This window comes from Eublepharis macularius, chromosome 9, assembly GCF_028583425.1.
Source record: "Eublepharis macularius isolate TG4126 chromosome 9, MPM_Emac_v1.0, whole genome shotgun sequence".
Taxonomy (NCBI): domain Eukaryota; kingdom Metazoa; phylum Chordata; class Lepidosauria; order Squamata; family Eublepharidae; genus Eublepharis; species Eublepharis macularius.
The window spans coordinates 105,197,046-105,215,017 of record NC_072798.1 but is presented as its reverse complement, the minus strand read 5'-3'; the positions used below and the strand labels follow the sequence as shown (position 1 = coordinate 105,215,017).

Here is a 17,972-nt window from a genome sequence, read left to right as displayed (position 1 = left end):
GAGAGAACCTCCTCTCACGCACACAAGCTGCTTTTCCACACACACCCAATTGCTGTCAAAACAACAAAAGTTTTTCCATAGAACTCCTTTTCTCTCTCTCTCCATCATTGTTATTCCCCAAAAACTTACATACAAGCCCCTGTGAAACACAGTTGGCTTTTCCATAAAACAGTTTTTTGTTTTTCTCTACGCCTATTCAAAATCATAAGCACACGGTGAAACACAGGTTTCCCAAGTCAAAAAGCCCACTGCCCCTCAACACACTGCCTTCTGCACCAACCACTGGGGGTGGGGGGTGGTCATGGTGCATGAATAGAGGGTGCATACAGTACCCCTTAGGACCTATAGGGAGCTTGGGTGCTAGATCTGGTCCCAGCTTTCTACCGTAGCACCCCCAAACTAAAAACCCATTTCTATGGGTCTGGGGGAGAAAAATGAGGGGTCACATGAACCAGCCAGGCTCTTCTAGGGAGCAGGGGGGCTGGTCTGCCCCCCAATTTTCTACCCTAGCACCCCATAAACTCAAAACTCTTTCCTCTTGGTCCACAGGGGCAGGCGGGGCTCGTAGAGGGGTCACAGGGAGCTGCTAGGCCCTCCCGGTCACGTGGGGTACTGCTTCCGGGGTCTAGAGGTGGGACTTCTGCCCCAGAAAGGGGCGGGGCACCTGTCACTTTTTTGTTATGACATGAGGTACCCCCCTTATTCTTCTGTCCAATTAGTCTGATTCCACCAACTCCTTCTTTACTATCCTTCCATTTCGAGGTGACTGCAGCCCAGGCTTCTATCCTTTTCCTGAGGAATTGCAGTCCTGGAAACCTAATAAAATCCCGGTAACACCGAACGGAAAAACTTTGTGGGCATAAAACATATGATTACCTTGTTCAAGGTGATAAGAGCATATTAAGTTTTTTTCAGCCACCCAGCCACCAGCCTCTTCCTCATCTGCCTGGCTCTAGCTACTGACTCCTCTCCGCTGGGCGTTGGATGCTCCAGATTGCCTCTCGAATTCTACACCCCTCACAACTGAAGCTGATGCTGATGAGTGCTTCTGTTAGTTGAACCCAGGGTTGGAAACTGTGAAGAAAAGGTGTTTGTTCCTGTTGTACTCTGTCCCAGCTCTGGGGGCCTGCTTGACCTTGAGAAGTCCATGAAGCACACAGCCTGCTTTCCTGGCTACAGAAATAGAGGGCAGTTAGGAGAAAGGGGGAGAAATTTGCAGCGGCCTTCAGGGAACCCTATATCTGCTTGATACTTGTCTGTGGCTGCAAGTCCTAGCCAGTATGGCATAAGTGTATGACACTGGCATCTTATCAATAAAGAACTTTTACTCATGAAGTGAAGTCACCCGAGAGTTGCCTGGCATCCTTAGACTGGGCTACATCGATCACCTCCCACAGGTTATATAAATATGAATTGTGACCGCCAAAGGCTTGGCTATATTTCAGGAACAAGCGAACAGTTCTTTGCATCCAGCTTGCCTTTTGACACCCCGACCCCCACCTCTCAAAACAATCTCCTGCTCTCTACTCATTATGACAATAACAAGATGCAATCGGAATTCAAAATTTGATCATACCGTTGTAACTGTTGAACAAGACTTGTTTGATATTATGTGTAGTGCACACACTGCTTGCAGACGAAGCACGTTGGCAGTTTGATTGTGGCTGGAGGAAGGCAAGCTGCATGATACCATCATCTGCAGCTGCAGCAGAACACCATGCAGTCTTCTGGGGTGAAGTTGCCCTGGCATGACTTTTCTGGGCAAGTTGACCATCTGCTGGATTTTTTATCGACTAATGACAGAAGATACCGTAACAGAGGTTGTTCCTGTACACATGCTTTGGTAGGCATTGCATGAAGTTGCCGGCGTAAGCTCTGGTAGGAACCCGGGAACTGTTTTTTTCCTGTGTTACTCCTGCACTTGCAGTTCTTGTGCAAACCAATGTTTATTGCTATCCAGTTTCTGACATTCTCACTTTGTAGGCTACCGTACTCTTCTACAGAAATAACGCGAAATGCATTTAATGTTGTGTAGACTCCACAGTCAAAAGTATTGTTCTGTTGAGCTGTGTCTGCACATAACATTATTTTCCACTCTACATGCCTTAAAGGAACACCCGCTATTTGATGACATGCTGCAGCAGTTGACAACAAAATGTTTCCATGCTGCTGTGATCGATCCTGATCTTTTGCTGAATCAACTATTATAATTTTTCTTGACTTGAAGACTATAATGCCCAATACCCAATGAAGTCCGGTGGAGTATAAATCAGTATTGAAGGGAAGGAGTAAAATGTCCTTGTTGAAAGCCATTGTGAGATCTAGAAATGGATAGAAAACATGAGGTTTGCCCAGAGCCACACAACTGTATATATATGTTGGACAGAGTAAAATCTTTTCATTCAGATTTCTTTGGCAGATGAAACTGGTAATAGCTTCCTCTATGGCCTCATCACAGAGCCATGCCCCAGGCTTCAGTGACTCTCTGATATTGGTCGGTATGCTGTTAATCAATTTTCTGTCTATTTCTGTGCCTGTTTTATTCCAAGGATCCTCCAGCCGCTCGCCTTGCTCAAAATTCCCTTGTGCTTTTGGAGTGGAATGTGATGGCAATGCATCTTGTAAAGTGGAACCTGGAGTCTGCATTTTCTCAATTTCTGAAATATTCAGTATATTATTATTCTGAGCACTGGCAAATGCAACAATTTTATCTTGTGATGAACCCAGCACAGAATCAGCTGCTGGTGCGATGCTATAGTCATAGTCCCCCACTCTTGCCTTTTTTCTTCCAGATCTTTGAGATTTGCCCTTTTTAAAAGAAGCTTGGACAGAGAATAAGTTTGTCAGTTTTCTCTACATAGCCCATTGACATTTCTGCTGCAATAATATGGTAACAGCGCCCAGTACTGGTACAGGAACAAACAGCAGGTTCTGGAAGGAGTTTCACAGCCTGCACTTTGCAGCTATTGACTTCTCTGACAGTAAAGGTAGCACTCTGTGGGCAGAGGGCAACTCCTCCAGAGTCTATACAAAGTCGGGCCAGTGAAGTTTGACTTTTTCTCTAACCCTCAGCCTTCTCCACACCTGTCTTTGGAGGTGGATCGCTTGATTTTATCTTGTCAATAATTGCTTCTAGATCATAGAAAGGTGGAAACTGTGACTTTCCTGATGTCTTTTGTAAGTGGGAAAACTGTTCCTTGAGTGAATAATTTCCAAGACCGCAATATGCCCGTTCAAACTCATAAAGAAAAAAAGTTTGCATATAAAACATTGCTAGCAGCAAGCAATCTGCAGGCATTTCCTTCCAATCCAGTTCATTCTTTATGACCCTCTTCATGCTCTCACTAATGTTATTGGTTGCCGTTACATCATTTTTGAAGGCTGCAAAATCTCGAGTGAAAAACCTGGCTGCATGTTTTGGTATGCTGTCCTTCAGTTCTTTATCGAAGTACTCTTTGAAAGGTTGGCTCCACAAAATGCTGTACTGTTCATACTTGTCCTGATATTCTTCCAGAGATTCTGAATTCAAAAGCAGTGCAATGTGGTCTCTTAACACCTTAAGATGTTTGCTATTTTCTCCATGCTTTCTAACGCAGGTGCCGACATCTCTCATAATATGATTTCTGCAATAAACATTTGGAATTTGTGGGAACTTCATTTGCAAAGGCTGTACAATACCTCTTTCTCTATCTGTCACAAATGGTATGTTCTTCATTTTATCTATACCCATTTTTGTCAGAATTTCAGACAGGAAATCTTGATGGTATGACATGAATTTCTCCTTATGAAGCAGGAAAGCCAAAGGGAACACTGGATCACCTTTCAAGGTGACATTTCTCATCACAATTGGAGACAAATAGAAATCCCCAAGTTTAAAGGTAGTGTCATATGAGACAAGCTGGGGCAAGCTATCATCTTCACTTGATAAGGAAAGAAGAGCACATGCATGTCGCATGAGATCTGGATGGCCAAATGAGCTGGTGAGGTCAGGCAGCATCATAAATCTGGTAACAAATGAGTCAAGATGTGCAGAGAGTTCCACAATGTTGAACACCTCATCATTGCTGATGTGTTTTCTCTGTTTATGCCTGTATGACAAATTTTGCACCTGCTTGAGATTTGCTGGACGATTGACAGGCATATACTGGACAGAAAAATCCTGAGATTTCTTGCTTTGTAAATGTTTGTATACCTTTACTGGCTCTTTATGCAGGTCAAGCATATTTTCCACCTCTGCAAAGACCCATTTCATGGTACCCAAAAAAGTTTTGCTCGATGATTTCTGATTACCGTGACATGAGGGTCTGTACAGGCTTTCATCGCCAAGGTAATGGATGATGTACCGTGGCCTAGTATTTTTTTGCTCTCTCAAGCTATACACATGTTTCTTGAAAGCAGCCAATGAGTCTTTCCTTGACCCATTGGGGTCTTTCAGGTAATAATACCTTTTTAGTACGCAAGGTGGGTGTTTGCGTCCACAATGGAAGTTTGACCCTTTAGAGATCCACCTGTACTGGTCAAAGCGGAAAACCAGCTGTTGTTTCAATTCAGAGGAACTAGGACAATACACATAAACCTCACCTCCCTTCAGTAGCACAGGTGGCAATGTGCATGTTCTGTCTTCATCAAGAACTTCTTTTTGCAAAATCAGAAGCACTTCATCCATACTAAGTTGGGTCCTCTGATGAGTAATGTATGGCTTGCATTCAACGTGCACACCCCTGCATTTCTGGGTGGCCATTTCAGCAGGACAGAAGTGCGGCAAACGCTGGGCACCAATCTTTACTATGACAGACTATCCAATAGATGACCCAGAACCTTTTAGCAGGCCTCAGAGCTTTCTTTCAGTTTACTTGCAGTTTCACTTTCCCCAATTGGTTTAGCCCATAGGGGGAGAAGTGAATGTGGAAACTTTGGCCTACTGCTGTGGTAGTTTGGCAGGTCTTCCGATTCAACATTTTCTTGAAATCATTTTTATTTATTTTTCATAAACAAGCATCACATGGTTAAACCATGAATGTAGGCAAAACCACAGATTAGTAATGTCCTGATAGCACAATATTGGTGATCAGTTCCTGTAAAACTTGATAGATTAATCACACTAGCAGTATAAAGATTGCTTAGTTTTCAAAAAGATACAAGAAGCCATATTAAACAACTGAGTAAAACAGTTTGCAACAGTGCAACACTTTGTAGGGCTCATGAAATTGTGACTGTCTCTCTTTAATTAGTAGTCCCATAAAAATGAATTTTCCACATTCTTACAAAAACCCTAAAAAAGGAAATCTATATCTAAATCAAAACATATAAAATAACAGTTAAAACTTCACCCCCTACCCACCACCCATTGAAAAGGCAATACAATATTGATAACGATATGTTTATACCCCCTTCCCCTTTGGACCCCACAACAACTATTGAACTCAAATTAACAAGCAAGCGATTTTCAAACCAAATGCTAAATCAAAAAACATGATATATGTACAGCATCTGAGAGACTTGTGGAAAGTGACTTCATTTGGGCCTGTTGAACAAAAGTGCAACATCAAGGGCCTGTCATTATTGGGAGCAAGAGAAAATGCACCCCCCAACCTCAATACTGCCAGGTAGCACAAACTGCTAGTGACATATTAAACTGTTTTTTCGAAGTTTGGCTTGGTCCCCCCTTCCCCACTTATACAGCTTTCAAGGAAACGGGGGAAAAACGTAATTTCTTGACTCTGGAATGCTTTCCATTTTGTTGCTCAGTTGTTTCTTACTGGAATATTGGTTCCTTTATGAGGAGTGTTGGAATATATGTGTGTTGCAAGGTCTGAGATTCAGTCATTATGGGGTTAATGTGTTTACCTACCATGCTATTGTTTAGATTGACCTGGAAAGGGAACCTGGCTCAAAGCCAATAATCTGCAAGCCCGGGAAACTTGAGAGTGTTTGTAAACTGTTATTGGTCAACAGGTCAGGTGACTTTCAGGGTCAAGAAGAAGGAGGAAGAAGAAGATTCTCCATTCTGTTATCCCAGCTCTTTGTTGTAACCAGTAGCAAGAAAATGTAGCTCCAGGCATTTGTTATTTTGTAGCAATCCTGTGACCCTTTTCCCTTTAGAAGTAAATGATTTTTAAAAGCTAAACTCGTGTGCTGACTCTCTATTGATTCAAGATTAATTGTACCTCTGATTTAAAGCTATTTTAAACCTTTTTCCCCAACAAGGAGTAGGTGACTGAACAAGTTATCTTTTTTGTGAAGGTCAGTGGAGGTAATGTTGAGTTTATGTAGTAAAGCTTGTCCTGATTCGATACAGTACCATACGGTAAATATTTTCAAGTTTAAAGACATAGCATTAGCAAGGATCCAAGATATAGTCTGTCACACCCAGGGGCCGTCATTCCAGTCAGGGGTCTGTCATTCCAGTCCCAGAGCCCCTCTGGCACACCCAGGAGCTGTCATTCCAGTCAGGGGCCTGTCATTCCAGTCCCAGAGCCCTGCTGGCACACCCAGGGGCCGTCATTGCACTCAGGGGCCTCTCATTCCAGTTCCCGAACCCTTCTGGCACACCCAGGGTGTGTCATTCCAGTCAGGGGCCTGTCATTCCAGTCCCAGAGCCCTGCTGGCACACTCAGGGGCCGTCATTCCAGTCAGTGGCCTGTCATTCCAGTCCCAGAGCCCCTCTGGCACACCCAGGAGCTGTCATTCCAGTCAGGGGCCTGTCATTCCAGTCCCAGAGCCCTGCTGGCACACCCAGGGGCCGTCATTGCACTCAGGGGCCTGTCATTCCAGTCCCCGAACCCTTCTGGCACACCCAGGGTCCATCATTGCACTCAGGGGCCTGTCATTCCAGTCCCAGAGCCCTGCTGGCACACCCAGGGGCCGTCATTCCAGTCAGTGGCCTGTCATTCCAGTCCCAGAGCCCCTCTGGCACACCCAGGAGCTGTCATTCCAGTCAGGGGCCTGTCATTCCAGTCCCAGAGCCCTGCTGGCACACCCAGGGGCCGTCATTGCACTCAGGGGCCTGTCATTCCAGTCCCCGAACCCTTCTGGCACACCCAGGGTCCATCATTGCACTCAGGGGCCTGTCATTCCAGTCCCAGAGCCCTGCTGGCACACCCAGGGGCCATCATTCCAGTCAGTGGCCTGTCATTCCAGTCCCAGAGCCCCTCTGGCACACCTAGGGGTTGTCATTCCAGTCAGAGGGCTGTCATTTCAGTCCCCGAGCCCTTCTGGCACACCTAGGGGCCTGTCATTCCAGTCCCTGAGCCCTGCTGGCACACCCAGGGGCCGTCATTGCACTCAGGGGCCTGTCATTCCAGTCCCAGAGCCCTGCTGGCACACCCAGGGGCCGTCATTCCAGTCAGTGGCCTGTCATTCCAGTCCCTGAGCCCTGCTGGCACACCCAGGGGCCTTCATTGCACTCAGGGGCCTGTCATTCCAGTCCCCAAACCCTTCTGGCACACCCAGGGTCCATCATTGCACTCAGGGGCCTGTCATTCCAGTCCCAGAGCCCTGCTGGCACACCCAGGGGCCGTTATTCCAGTCAGTGGCCTGTCATTCCAGTCCCAGAGCCCCTCTGGCACACCCAGGAGCTGTCATTCCAGTCAGGGGCCTGTCATTCCAGTCCCAGAGCCCTGCTGGCACACCCAGGGGCCGTCATTGCACTCAGGGGCCTCTCATTCCAGTTCCCGAACCCTTCTGGCACACCCAGGGTGTGTCATTCCAGTCAGGGGCCTGTCATTCCAGTCCCAGAGCCCTGCTGGCACACTCAGGGGCCGTCATTCCAGTCAGTGGCCTGTCATTCCAGTCCCAGAGCCCCTCTGGCACACCCAGGGGTTGTCATTCCAGTCAGAGGGCTGTCATTTCAGTCCCCGAGCCCTTCTGGCACACCTAGGGGCCTGTCATTCCAGTCCCTGAGCCCTGCTGGCACACCCAGGGGCCTTCATTGCACTCAGGGGCCTGTCATTCCAGTCCCCAAACCCTTCTGGCACACCCAGGGTCCATCATTGCACTCAGGGGCCTGTCATTCCAGTCCCAGAGCCCTGCTGGCACACCCAGGGGCCGTCATTCCAGTCAGTGGCCTGTCGTTCCAGTCCCAGAGCCCCTCTGGCACACCCAGGGGTTGTCATTCCAGTCAGAGGGCTGTCATTTCAGTCCCCGAGCCCTTCTGGCACACCTAGGGGCCTGTCATTCCAGTCCCTGAGCCCTGCTGGCACACCCAGGGGCCGTCATTGCACTCAGGGGCCTGTCATTCCAGTCCCAGAGCCCTGCTGGCACACCCAGGGGCCGTCATTCCAGTCAGTGGCCTGTCATTCCAGTCCCTGAGCCCTGCTGGCACACCCAGGGGCCTTCATTGCACTCAGGGGCCTGTCATTCCAGTCCCAGAGCCCTGCTGGCACACCCAGGGGCCGTTATTCCAGTCAGTGGCCTGTCATTCCAGTCCCAGAGCCCCTCTGGCACACCCAGGAGCTGTCATTCCAGTCAGGGGCCTGTCATTCCAGTCCCAGAGCCCTGCTGGCACACCCAGGGGCCGTCATTGCACTCAGGGGCCTCTCATTCCAGTTCCCGAACCCTTCTGGCACACCCAGGGTGTGTCATTCCAGTCAGGGGCCTGTCATTCCAGTCCCAGAGCCCTGCTGGCACACTCAGGGGCCGTCATTCCAGTCAGTGGCCTGTCATTCCAGTCCCAGAGCCCCTCTGGCACACCCAGGGGTTGTCATTCCAGTCAGAGGGCTGTCATTTCAGTCCCCGAGCCCTTCTGGCACACCTAGGGGCCTGTCATTCCAGTCCCTGAGCCCTGCTGGCACACCCAGGGGCCTTCATTGCACTCAGGGGCCTGTCATTCCAGTCCCCAAACCCTTCTGGCACACCCAGGGTCCATCATTGCACTCAGGGGCCTGTCATTCCAGTCCCAGAGCCCTGCTGGCACACCCAGGGGCCGTTATTCCAGTCAGTGGCCTGTCATTCCAGTCCCAGAGCCCCTCTGGCACACCCAAGAGCTGTCATTCCAGTCAGGGGCCTGTCATTCCAGTCCCAGAGCCCTGCTGGCACACCCACGGGCCGTCATTGCACTCAGGGGCCTCTCATTCCAGTTCCCGAACCCTTCTGGCACACCCAGGGTGTGTCATTCCAGTCAGGGGCCTGTCATTCCAGTCCCAGAGCCCTGCTGGCACACTCAGGGGCCGTCATTCTAGTCAGTGGCCTGTCATTCCAGTCCCAGAGCCCCTCTGGCACACCCAGGAGCTGTCATTCCAGTCAGGGGCCTGTCATTCCAGTCCCAGAGCCCTGCTGGCACACCCAGGGGCCGTCATTGCACTCAGGGGCCTGTCATTCCAGTCCCCGAACCCTTCTGGCACACCCAGGGTCCATCATTGCACTCAGGGGCCTGTCATTCCAGTCCCAGAGCCCTGCTGGCACACCCAGGGGCCGTCATTCCAGTCAGTGGCCTGTCATTCCAGTCCCAGAGCCCCTCTGGCACACCCAGGGGTTGTCATTCCAGTCAGAGGGCTGTCGTTTCAGTCCCCGAGCCCTTCTGGCACACCTAGGGGCCTGTCATTCCAGTCCCTGAGCCCTGCTGGCACACCCAGGGGCCGTCATTGCACTCAGGGGCCTGTCATTCCAGTCCCCGAGCCCTTCTGGCACACCCAGGGGCCGTCATTCCAGTCAGTGGCCTGTCATTCCAGTCCCAGAGCCCCTCTGGCACACCCAGGGGTTGTCATTCCAGTCAGAGGGCTGTCATTTCAGTCCCCGAGCCCTTCTGTCACACCCAGGGGCCGTCATTGCACACAGGGGCCTGTCATTCCAGACCCCAAGCCCTTCTGGCACACCCAGGGGCCGTCATTGCATTCACGGGCCTGTCATTCCAGTCCCAGAGCCCTGTTGGCATACCTAGGGGCCGTCATTCCAGTCAGGGGGCTGTCATTCCAGTCCCAGAGTCCTTCTGTCACACCCAGGGTCTGTCATTGCACATAGAGGCCTGTCAATCCAGTCCCAGAACAGTCTATCTGGGCCCGGAGACTTTCCTTCAAAATCCATTCCATGTTTTCTTTGCACCTTTTTTTTGCTCTGTGTTTCAATGGAGCCCATGCAAGTCAATGGGCATTCCAGGTTCCCATTATTTCCAAAGGGCATTCAAGCCTCTCCCATTATTTTCAATGGGCAATCCTGTCATTTGTTTTAGTACCTCCCTTTGAAGAGGCAGGTAGCTGAAAAGATGTCACAGCCGGGATATTAAGTATTCCTGTAAGTGCAAGAAGAAGGCAGCAAAATAATTTTCCCAAGTTTCCCCTCCTCCAGTTTATGATCCCCTCTTAGCAAACAAATTTAAGCATTCTCAAAACACAAAAAGGTTACAGGGAGCTGCATTCATTCAGAGGAAAAAACCTCAAAACAGCCATGTTAAAAGCTTTTATGGGGACCAACCAAAGCGATACAAAACAGGGGACAAGTTTTCATGTTTTTCATAACTCTTCATCAGACTGGATACTCGAGGGGCTGCAGGGGGAGAGGCTTTAAATCTTTCCAGTATGAACAGCTGAGTAGTTATGCCGATTTAAAACTCTGCTGGAGCCAATCTGTGAAGGTGATCACACTGAAGTAACATGGAGCAGGAAGAGTAACTTTAATCACCAAATACCAAACATATAATCTAGAAAATGATACTGAAAAGAGAGTTGTAGCCAGTACCTCATCAAGGACAAAGCTTCCAAAACAAGCCCTACAAAGAAAAATGGTGTGTAAAGGTATCACAAAACTCCCCAACATGTTTTTATTTTACCATATGGGCTACAGTCCTCTTCATAATACCATTGGGATTTCTGCCCTCAAAAATTTACATCAGAATAAAAAACTGTTAGCTTTTTAAAGTGCCATTGGGCTCTTATTTCGGGGATTTAAGGAAAACTGGAACTGAAATGATTATAATTTGAAAACATTGAAAATGAAAACCCTACTACCAGAAAGTATTGTATTTACTCAAAAGAAAGGCAACTCTGATTTGTAAAACAACCTAAAAATTATACACTGAAATTTTTTAAATTGTTTATCTGTAACTTAAATGCCAATGGAAGATGGACACACGAATCCCTTTTTTATAGCATACCTAGAAAAAAATCTAGTCTTGCACTGGAGTAAATACTGTGTAAGGCTGAAAGCAAGTTCTCTCAAGTGTAGGTGTGAAGCATCACCTACTCTACAACCAGGTCTGAATTCCAGAACTCTCTGTTTTAATGAGAGACCTGTAAGGAAGTGGGGGGGCTCTCTACAACGGATCCATATACCTACCTGCTGTTTCCATCTAGGTCATGCTCAGTCACTTTCCTTCCCCAGAAACTCGACTATTGTGGGCAACTGCTTAAAAATAGGACACAAGGATGGGATCAGGGAAAGAGAGTATTAAAGAGGAACAGGGGCAAGGAAATTTGCATTCCTAAAAAATAAGCCATTCTCAGCCTAGGAGACAAGGTAGCAGTTCCCAACCTTTTTGAGCCTATGGGCACTTTCAAATTCTGACATAGAGTGGTGGGCACAACCACAAAATGGCCACAGGTAGCCATGTGAGAGCCAACCATAGAACTGCCACCACAGAAGAGAGAGCCGCACATACACAAAACACATGGGAAACCCAAGTGCTAGTAGCACACTGCGGATATCTGAGATAGGGTGTACATTTCAATACAGTCTCTACTAATTTTCCCACAGTGTCACTCAAATTTAACTAATTTGAAAAATCCAGCTATAATTTAAGAATGTTCAATACCTGCAAGCCCCAGTGATTCCCGAGTGCCAACAATTGTCCTAGACACAATTATCCTATCGAAAGATCAAGTCACACACCTGGTATCACTGCAAAGTGCCCTCAAGATTAACCTTAATTATGGCATGTAGTTGTATGTGAGGAGAGGGCTTGATTGTCAAGAAGTTATGGAGAATGGGGGCGGACAGCCCGGTGGAAAGCATATGGGTAGAAATAAGGGGAGGAAGGACAAAGGGTATTATTGTTGGAGTCTGCTGTACAGACCACCCGACCAGCGAGAAGAAACGGATGCTGCCCTCTTTGAACAAGTTGGCAGAGTATCCAGACATCAGAACCTTGTAATTATGGGTGACTTCAACTTCCCCGATGTGTGCTGGGAGACAGGCTCAGCAAAGCGTCATGAATCACGCAATTTCCTGACCTGCCTGGCCGATAACTTCCTTTTTCAAAAGGTGGAGGAAGCTAAAAGGGGCTTGGCCATACTAGACTTGATATTAACCAACAGCGAAGAATTGGTAGATGAGATGAAGGTGGTGAGGACCTTAGGGGGAAGTGACCATGTCCTCCTTGAATTCCAGTTGCTGTGGGGAGCCAAGGAAGTTCATAGCCAGACTCGTAGGTTAGATTTTCGTAGGGCCAACTTCAGTGATCTCAGAGGCTTGATGAGAGTCATTCCGTGGGGGAGTGTGCTGGAAGGGAAAGGAGCGAGTGAAGGGTGGGCCCTTCTCAAACACGAGCTTTTGCAAGCTCAAGCCCTCATTATCCCAGCAAGACGGAAACATGGTAAGGACTCCAAGAAACTGATGTGGATGTACAGAGAGCTCCAGAATAAGCTAAGAGAGAAAAAGGAAATGTTCAGGAAATGGAGAGAAGGACAGACCTCTAAAGAGGAGTATATGAGGGTTACTAGGCACTGCAGATCAGCCATCAGAGAGGCCAAAGCTCAGTACGAGCTGGGTCTGGCCAGGAGGGCTCACTACAATAAGAAAAACTTCTACAGATATGTGAGAAGCAAATGCAAGGTAAAAGATGCAATTGGACCGCTGTTGGGAGTAGATGGAGAAACTCTGATGCAGGACAGAGAAAAAGCAGAAAGGCTTAATGACTTTTTTGCCTCTGTTTTCTCCCTGAAGAACTCAGGCACATCTAGAGATAGTAGAAAATGTGGCAGGACACCTGAGTGGCTAATTGACATTGACAGAGAGGTTGTGGAGAGGCATCTGGCTGCATTGGATGAATACAAATCCCCTGGGCCGGATGGGGTGCGCCCAAGAGTGCTGAAATAACTTTCTAGAGACCTTGCAGAACCCCTGTCCATCATCTTCAAGGCCTCCTGGAGGACTGGAGATATGCCACAAGATTGGAGAAGAGCAAATGTTATCCCAATCTTTAAGAAAGGGAAGAAAGATGACCCGGGAAACTACAGGCCGGTCAGTCTGACTTCTGTTGCTGGGAAGATATTAGAACAGATTCTAAAGGGATCAATCTGTAAGCATCTGAAGGACCGCTCAGTGATCCGGGGAAGTCAGCATGGTTTTGTTCCTAACAGATCTTGCCAGACCAACCTGGTTTCCTTCTTTTATCGAGTGACCAGCTTACTGGATCGGGGGAACTCTGTTGACGTGATTTATCTGGAGTGAAGCTTTTGATAAGGTCCCCCATGACATTCTGATGGGCAAACTGGAAGACTGTGGAGTGGACTATAGGACAGTTCGGTGGATAGGGAACTGGTTAGAGGACCGCACTCAAAGAGTGGTGGTCAATGGCATTTCATCAGATTGGAGGGAGGTGTCCAGTGGGATGCCGCAGGGCTTGGTTTTGAGCCCGGTACTTTTCAATTTTTTTATCAATGATCTGGATGGAGTAGAAGGGCTGCTCATTAAATTTGCTGATGATACCAAATTGGGAGGAGTAGCAAACACCCAAGAAGATAGAATTAAAATTCAACAAGACCTGAATACTCTGGAGAAGTGGGCAGCTGTGAATAGGATGCAATTCAACAAAGACAAGTGCACAGTATTACATCTGGGCCACAAAAATGGCCCAAATACTGGATGGGGGATACACTTCTGGGCAGTAGTATATGCGAAAGGGATCTTGGGGTAAGAGTGGACTGTAAACTAAATATGAGCAGTCAGTGTGATGCGGTGGCAAAAAAGGCTAATTCAGTCTTGGGTTGTATCAAAGGGGCCATAGCGTCGAAATCGCAGGAGGTCATAGCCCCTCTCTATACTGCCTTGGTCAGGCCACACCTGGAGTATTGTGTGCAGTTCTGGAGGCCTCACTTCAAAAAGGATGTGGACAAAATCGAGAGGGTGCAGAGGAGAGCGACGAGGATGATCAGGGGTCTGGAGAGTAAGCCCTACGATGAAAGGCTAAGGGCCTTGGGAATGTTTAGTTTGGAGAAGAGGAGGTTGAGGGGGGACATGATTGCTCTCTTTAAATATTTGAAAGGCTGTCATTTGGAGCAGGGCAAGGAGCTGTTCCAGTGGCAGCAGCGGGTAGGACGCGAAGCAATGGGCTTAAATTACATGCACAAAAGGTACCGGCTGTATATTAGGAAGAACTTTTTCACGGTCAGAGTAGTTCAAAGGTAGAATCAGCTGCCTAGGGAGGTGGTGAGCTCCCCTTCACTGGCAGTTTTCAAGAAGAGGCTGGATGAATATTTGTCAGAGATGCTTTAGGCTGATCCTGCACTGGGCAGGGGGTTGGACTAGATGATCTGTATGGCCCCTTCCAACTCTATGGTTCTATGATTCTATGATTCTATGAAATACATGTGTTGCTATCTTTCTACTACAGTGGATTTGGTGGTTATAGCGGGGTTTTCATGTGAACAACAAACATCATTATGTCTGCACACAGAAAATTTAGAAGCACTACCACTGTACCTGTAAACAGCCTTTGACAATGAGTCATTTAAAGAAAAATCCATAATGTTCATTCATTTAGAGTTTAGAATGCAAAACCAGAAGACAACCAAAAGCTCTCAACTCTAATTTTTAAGCATCTATTTCCTGACATTTATGGAGATCCCTTGGAATAAAAAGCTACTTATTGCTTTGCCTCCAAATTAAAATGCTGAAAACCCCTGACATTCTAGAACCAAACATATTCCAAAATTTAAGTGTTCACTATAAGTTTAGATGGAGTTTATGGTCTTTGATTTCCTTAAAGGTGATAAAATCCAAGCTGGAATTACCATACTATAAGATTCATGCTCCTAACCTATTTCCAGAGGGAAAAATAGATGTTCAGTAACCAGGAACACCACACTATCCAAGAACTGTAAGTTGTAAGGCTCTTGGAAACCAAGGGAACATCCCCTATACAGGCTATTCCGTAAGATATTTTTATATACTGAATCAGACATGGGACATTTTCATTCCACACCTGAACAAATGACAAGTATTCATATCGCAATTGCAATGGTAACAGATCTAACCATCATATTTCACCAAACAGTAAATTTAGACTCTTAAGTGTAAGGGTCATTTACTTGTACAAGAGCAATAAAAAATTAAATATTTATTCAAATAATTAAGCTTAAATTCAGGCTGCAATGTTGGTAAAGTAGATTTTATAAACACATCACAAAAGCGTGCACAAAAATTAATTTTGAGCAAAACCCAAAAACACTAAGCATTATACTAGACAGCTGCTGATTTTAAGAAAACAAAAGATTTATAATCACTATACAAAATATAAACTGTATTAAACACTACCATTCACAGAACAGGTTTTTTTTAATTGGTTATATTTAAAAATTATTTATGTAGTTAATTATGTAGTGAATTCAAATGATTATACAATAACCTCCTTTTGGTCAGCAATACCATGTTGCTCTACAGCACATCCAATCATGTTGTAAAAGTGAGCATCATTTTTATACCATCAATAAAGAAAAAAATATTGATAATACAAGTAAATATTGTCTGATCTACAAAGAACAAAATTATTTTTCCTTCAGCTTGGAAATGTTTTCCATGCAAAGTCAGTACTTGCTTGTTTGAAACAGAATGTACTACCAAGTGTCAGAGTGTCAGTTCTCAAGCCAAAGCTACGTCATGTTCTCCTGTTATAATCTGTAGTTGTCTAGTTCTCTCCCTCCAGGCCCAGGTGTTGCCCAAGCCGCCTATATCTATGGGAGCAAAGAATTCTTATCAGCCGGCCAACCTTGACGTCCTCGCCTTCCCAGGCTTTCTAGACAGGACTAAGGGGGGAGGCTGGGAAGGGATGTTTGAAGTGTTCTTATTTTCGTTTTATGTGTCATTCTCAACAAAACTTCTGTTCAGCCAAGGCCTCAATCCCTTGGAATATGGATACTTGTATCTAGAGCATTGTCTTTCAATAAACCTTTTGGAATCAAGGAACTTTGTGCTTCTTGCAGAAGCGGGGGAGACAAACGCTAGATAACTGGGATTCCATAGTCTGACACCAAGTAATGTCCAGGGTTGTCGATGCTCATAAGACTAAATTTTACAAATCAAAGATTGAATGTTAATCGTGCAACCCTCTTTGCTACTAGATAAAACCATTGTGCAGCATGTATCAAATTTATTGCCTATCTGGAATTTCATTCAAGGCATCCAAAATTAGACCTAATAATAAATATACATATAATGGAAAAGGACAAAACTGTTTTGATACCACTACCAGTAATGTCTGTGCTATGTGAAAGCACCTTTTAAAAAAGAGCCTATGTGGCAAGAGATAAGTGTCTAAAGATTCAAAATGAATCAACAGCATTGGATAACAATATAATTCTCAACTCATAAGCTGCCTCAAGATTAGATGCATCTTCAGTTAACGTAACAGGAAAAAAAGGCAATGGGTTTTATTTTATTAAATGCATCCACTCAAACGGACCTAAGGCCACCAGATTTGCAGACACAATGTGTTTCTTCTCCTCGATTTACAGTTCTTTAGGCTGTAAGATGATAAAGGAGATCTATTTAAAAAAACAAAAAAAATAGCTATTTTGTCTAGATTAAGAAGTCGCGCCAGGCGTTGGGTTCACATTCTGAGTGGCGACTTGTGGTGCAACTTCAATTATTCGTGGTTTGTCTATAATTCTGGCAGTACGATTGCCCTTTTCTACAATCCCAATGATCCACGCTTGGTGTCCTTCACCATATTTTGGAGACTTGATTTCAGCACAGAAGCGTGCTGCTTGTTCACGTGGTAAACAGATAAGGAGGCCCCCTGAAAAGAATAACAATAAATTAGCTTCTGGTCACATTTCAGATGAAAAGTTACTAATTATCCGCTACAGGCTGATACAATCATAGTCTGTACTGAGAACCTACTATCAGTAACATACGCAGAATAAACACGGCCCGCTCTATCGCATGCCCAGTTAATAGAATAATCTCTTTGTGGACTATGAGGTTACTCTGTTTTTCTGACCACTTCCCCTACTCCAACACTACATAGTCAAACTGGTCTGGAACAACTGGGCAGAATGTGGCCTAGTGCTAGGTCTCAGTGATAATGTGCCAGGTCAAGGACTGCTGTGGTGTTAGCAACTGGCCTGACTTTATTGGGAAAAAATCCAGATGATGAAAAAAAGGCCAACTGACTAGGCACTGGGAGTCTGTCAGGTCTGTTGCCCACAGTCCCTCCATATTGCTACCCTCAATATTACTACTCAGCTTTGATGTATGTTGCAATAGCTGCGTGCACCTGTTCCCTTGTTGCTTGCCAGATTCCGGAATGGCCGAGCCCTTATCTCGGATGGCTTGCCGCAGCGGCCTTGGGACAGCTCCTTCCATCCCGCTACTGATTGTGCCCAGCTGGATGGGCATGGAGGCTGGGGGACAGGTAGAAGGGTAGATATAATGTGTCATGTACTCAATGTGTCATTCTAAACAAGAGACCTGTGTACAGCCAGACGCCTTTAATTGCTTCTGGGTAACCTATGGACATATGTATGGTGAAGCTTATGATATCTCAATAAAGACCCGTTTACTCAAGAAAGCTTGGATTACTTGCTGCAAGGGTTGGGAGTCATCTTCAACGTATCCTGTTTCCCATAGACTGACAGAGTCACTCAGAGGTGATGTGGTTAGGGATGTGCAGTTTGATTCAGTATTTGATTTAAAATATGGAATTTTGGCTAATTTGATGGAATTGGCTACTCTGGATCAAAATAGTGAATACCAAACTAGATTCAGTATTCCACATTTTTTAACCAAATCATTCAGTAAAATTCAGCCATTGTTTCCTACTG

The 17,972-nt window shown here is 46.1% G+C and overlaps 1 protein-coding gene across 2 annotated transcripts in view; it reads right to left on the bottom strand.

Moving 5' to 3' along the window:
* LOC129335915 (phytanoyl-CoA dioxygenase, peroxisomal-like) overlaps nucleotides 1-6,091 on the bottom strand; it is a 55,301-nt gene extending 49,210 nt beyond the window's left edge. Inside the window, exon 1 of one of the 2 annotated variants that reach the window (XR_008597643.1) lies at nucleotides 877-6,091. The gene's annotated coding sequence lies outside the window, so the exon portion shown is untranslated. The remainder of the gene's footprint in view (nucleotides 1-876) is intronic. The other variant, XM_054988789.1, reaches the window with a different exon arrangement.
* Between the last annotated feature and the right edge of the window lie 11,881 nt (nucleotides 6,092-17,972).